This window comes from Babylonia areolata, unplaced genomic scaffold (assembly GCF_041734735.1).
Source record: "Babylonia areolata isolate BAREFJ2019XMU unplaced genomic scaffold, ASM4173473v1 tig00008320, whole genome shotgun sequence".
In the NCBI taxonomy this organism is placed as follows: domain Eukaryota; kingdom Metazoa; phylum Mollusca; class Gastropoda; order Neogastropoda; family Buccinidae; genus Babylonia; species Babylonia areolata.
The window spans coordinates 47,501-52,500 of record NW_027468396.1 but is presented as its reverse complement, the minus strand read 5'-3'; positions in this window follow the sequence as shown (position 1 = coordinate 52,500).

The window sequence follows — 5,000 nt, the reverse complement described above, 5'->3', positions numbered from 1 at the left end:
TGAGGAAAAGGCAGGTAAAGGTTGTGGATAAAAAGTAAACGCGCTGTGGAGAATTGCCCAAATCGTTCAGGCGCCGTGAAAAAAAGAAAGACGTAGTCGTCAACGTCTGGTCCCGTCAATGGCGAAGGGCGTTTTCTCTCAACTTTGGCATGCTCGCTGAGGAAAAGGCAGGTAAAGGTTGTGGATAAAAGTCCGAAGAACCTCGCTACAATTGCCAAAATCTTTCCGCTGCCATTCAAAAATGGACTACTCCTCCACACCTCCTCCCGTCCATGCCAAACGGCGTTTTCTCTCAACTTTGGCATGCTCGGAGAGAAAAAAAGGCAGGTAAAGGTTGTGGATAAAAAAGTAAAAAATTGCCAAAATACTTTCTGGGCCCTCAAAAAAAGGCCTACTCCTCAACGCCTGCTCCCGTCCATGCCGAACCGCGTTTTCTATCAACTTTGGCATGCTCGGAGAGAGAAAAAAGGAAAAAAAGAAAAAAAAGGTCCAGTAAAGGTTGTGGATAAAAGTAACCGGCTTTGGAGAATTGCCTGAATCCTTCCGGCGCTGTGAAAAAAAAAGACCAAAAAAAAGACCTGGTCGTCAACGCCTGCTCCTGTCCATGCCAAACGGCGTTTTCCTCTCAACTTTGGCATGCTCGCTGAGGAAAAGGCAGGTAAAGGTTGTGGATAAAAAGTAAACGCGCTGTGGAGAATTGCCCAAATCGTTCAGGCGCCGTGAAAAAAAGAAAGACGTAGTCGTCAACGTCTGGTCCCGTCAATGGCGAAGGGCGTTTTCTCTCAACTTTGGCATGCTCGCTGAGGAAAAGGCAGGTAAAGGTTGTGGATAAAAGTCCGAAGAACCTCGCTACAATTGCCAAAATCTTTCCGCTGCCATTCAAAAATGGACTACTCCTCCACACCTCCTCCCGTCCATGCCAAACGGCGTTTTCTCTCAACTTTGGCATGCTCGGAGAGAAAAAAAGGCAGGTAAAGGTTGTGGATAAAAAAGTAAAAAATTGCCAAAATACTTTCTGGGCCCTCAAAAAAAGGCCTACTCCTCAACGCCTGCTCCCGTCCATGCCGAACCGCGTTTTCTATCAACTTTGGCATGCTCGGAGAGAGAAAAAAGGAAAAAAAGAAAAAAAAGGTCCAGTAAAGGTTGTGGATAAAAGTAACCGGCTTTGGAGAATTGCCTGAATCCTTCCGGCGCTGTGAAAAAAAAAGACCAAAAAAAAGACCTGGTCGTCAACGCCTGCTCCTGTCCATGCCAAACGGCGTTTTCCTCTCAACTTTGGCATGCTCGCTGAGGAAAAGGCAGGTAAAGGTTGTGGATAAAAAGTAAACGCGCTGTGGAGAATTGCCCAAATCGTTCAGGCGCCGTGAAAAAAAGAAAGACGTAGTCGTCAACGTCTGGTCCCGTCAATGGCGAAGGGCGTTTTCTCTCAACTTTGGCATGCTCGCTGAGGAAAAGGCAGGTAAAGGTTGTGGATAAAAGTCCGAAGAACCTCGCTACAATTGCCAAAATCTTTCCGCTGCCATTCAAAAATGGACTACTCCTCCACACCTCCTCCCGTCCATGCCAAACGGCGTTTTCTCTCAACTTTGGCATGCTCGGAGAGAAAAAAAGGCAGGTAAAGGTTGTGGATAAAAAAGTAAAAAATTGCCAAAATACTTTCTGGGCCCTCAAAAAAAGGCCTACTCCTCAACGCCTGCTCCCGTCCATGCCGAACCGCGTTTTCTATCAACTTTGGCATGCTCGGAGAGAGAAAAAAGGAAAAAAAGAAAAAAAAGGTCCAGTAAAGGTTGTGGATAAAAGTAACCGGCTTTGGAGAATTGCCTGAATCCTTCCGGCGCTGTGAAAAAAAAAGACCAAAAAAAAGACCTGGTCGTCAACGCCTGCTCCTGTCCATGCCAAACGGCGTTTTCCTCTCAACTTTGGCATGCTCGCTGAGGAAAAGGCAGGTAAAGGTTGTGGATAAAAAGTAAACGCGCTGTGGAGAATTGCCCAAATCGTTCAGGCGCCGTGAAAAAAAGAAAGACGTAGTCGTCAACGTCTGGTCCCGTCAATGGCGAAGGGCGTTTTCTCTCAACTTTGGCATGCTCGCTGAGGAAAAGGCAGGTAAAGGTTGTGGATAAAAGTCCGAAGAACCTCGCTACAATTGCCAAAATCTTTCCGCTGCCATTCAAAAATGGACTACTCCTCCACACCTCCTCCCGTCCATGCCAAACGGCGTTTTCTCTCAACTTTGGCATGCTCGGAGAGAAAAAAAGGCAGGTAAAGGTTGTGGATAAAAAAGTAAAAAATTGCCAAAATACTTTCTGGGCCCTCAAAAAAAGGCCTACTCCTCAACGCCTGCTCCCGTCCATGCCGAACCGCGTTTTCTATCAACTTTGGCATGCTCGGAGAGAGAAAAAAGGAAAAAAAGAAAAAAAAGGTCCAGTAAAGGTTGTGGATAAAAGTAACCGGCTTTGGAGAATTGCCTGAATCCTTCCGGCGCTGTGAAAAAAAAAGACCAAAAAAAAGACCTGGTCGTCAACGCCTGCTCCTGTCCATGCCAAACGGCGTTTTCCTCTCAACTTTGGCATGCTCGCTGAGGAAAAGGCAGGTAAAGGTTGTGGATAAAAAGTAAACGCGCTGTGGAGAATTGCCCAAATCGTTCAGGCGCCGTGAAAAAAAGAAAGACGTAGTCGTCAACGTCTGGTCCCGTCAATGGCGAAGGGCGTTTTCTCTCAACTTTGGCATGCTCGCTGAGGAAAAGGCAGGTAAAGGTTGTGGATAAAAGTCCGAAGAACCTCGCTACAATTGCCAAAATCTTTCCGCTGCCATTCAAAAATGGACTACTCCTCCACACCTCCTCCCGTCCATGCCAAACGGCGTTTTCTCTCAACTTTGGCATGCTCGGAGAGAAAAAAAGGCAGGTAAAGGTTGTGGATAAAAAAGTAAAAAATTGCCAAAATACTTTCTGGGCCCTCAAAAAAAGGCCTACTCCTCAACGCCTGCTCCCGTCCATGCCGAACCGCGTTTTCTATCAACTTTGGCATGCTCGGAGAGAGAAAAAAGGAAAAAAAGAAAAAAAAGGTCCAGTAAAGGTTGTGGATAAAAGTAACCGGCTTTGGAGAATTGCCTGAATCCTTCCGGCGCTGTGAAAAAAAAAGACCAAAAAAAAGACCTGGTCGTCAACGCCTGCTCCTGTCCATGCCAAACGGCGTTTTCCTCTCAACTTTGGCATGCTCGCTGAGGAAAAGGCAGGTAAAGGTTGTGGATAAAAAGTAAACGCGCTGTGGAGAATTGCCCAAATCGTTCAGGCGCCGTGAAAAAAAGAAAGACGTAGTCGTCAACGTCTGGTCCCGTCAATGGCGAAGGGCGTTTTCTCTCAACTTTGGCATGCTCGCTGAGGAAAAGGCAGGTAAAGGTTGTGGATAAAAGTCCGAAGAACCTCGCTACAATTGCCAAAATCTTTCCGCTGCCATTCAAAAATGGACTACTCCTCCACACCTCCTCCCGTCCATGCCAAACGGCGTTTTCTCTCAACTTTGGCATGCTCGGAGAGAAAAAAAGGCAGGTAAAGGTTGTGGATAAAAAAGTAAAAAATTGCCAAAATACTTTCTGGGCCCTCAAAAAAAGGCCTACTCCTCAACGCCTGCTCCCGTCCATGCCGAACCGCGTTTTCTATCAACTTTGGCATGCTCGGAGAGAGAAAAAAGGAAAAAAAGAAAAAAAAGGTCCAGTAAAGGTTGTGGATAAAAGTAACCGGCTTTGGAGAATTGCCTGAATCCTTCCGGCGCTGTGAAAAAAAAAGACCAAAAAAAAGACCTGGTCGTCAACGCCTGCTCCTGTCCATGCCAAACGGCGTTTTCCTCTCAACTTTGGCATGCTCGCTGAGGAAAAGGCAGGTAAAGGTTGTGGATAAAAAGTAAACGCGCTGTGGAGAATTGCCCAAATCGTTCAGGCGCCGTGAAAAAAAGAAAGACGTAGTCGTCAACGTCTGGTCCCGTCAATGGCGAAGGGCGTTTTCTCTCAACTTTGGCATGCTCGCTGAGGAAAAGGCAGGTAAAGGTTGTGGATAAAAGTCCGAAGAACCTCGCTACAATTGCCAAAATCTTTCCGCTGCCATTCAAAAATGGACTACTCCTCCACACCTCCTCCCGTCCATGCCAAACGGCGTTTTCTCTCAACTTTGGCATGCTCGGAGAGAAAAAAAGGCAGGTAAAGGTTGTGGATAAAAAAGTAAAAAATTGCCAAAATACTTTCTGGGCCCTCAAAAAAAGGCCTACTCCTCAACGCCTGCTCCCGTCCATGCCGAACCGCGTTTTCTATCAACTTTGGCATGCTCGGAGAGAGAAAAAAGGAAAAAAAGAAAAAAAAGGTCCAGTAAAGGTTGTGGATAAAAGTAACCGGCTTTGGAGAATTGCCTGAATCCTTCCGGCGCTGTGAAAAAAAAAGACCAAAAAAAAGACCTGGTCGTCAACGCCTGCTCCTGTCCATGCCAAACGGCGTTTTCCTCTCAACTTTGGCATGCTCGCTGAGGAAAAGGCAGGTAAAGGTTGTGGATAAAAAGTAAACGCGCTGTGGAGAATTGCCCAAATCGTTCAGGCGCCGTGAAAAAAAGAAAGACGTAGTCGTCAACGTCTGGTCCCGTCAATGGCGAAGGGCGTTTTCTCTCAACTTTGGCATGCTCGCTGAGGAAAAGGCAGGTAAAGGTTGTGGATAAAAGTCCGAAGAACCTCGCTACAATTGCCAAAATCTTTCCGCTGCCATTCAAAAATGGACTACTCCTCCACACCTCCTCCCGTCCATGCCAAACGGCGTTTTCTCTCAACTTTGGCATGCTCGGAGAGAAAAAAAGGCAGGTAAAGGTTGTGGATAAAAAAGTAAAAAATTGCCAAAATACTTTCTGGGCCCTCAAAAAAAGGCCTACTCCTCAACGCCTGCTCCCGTCCATGCCGAACCGCGTTTTCTATCAACTTTGGCATGCTCGGAGAGAGAAAAAAGGAAAAAAAGAAAAAAAAGGTCCA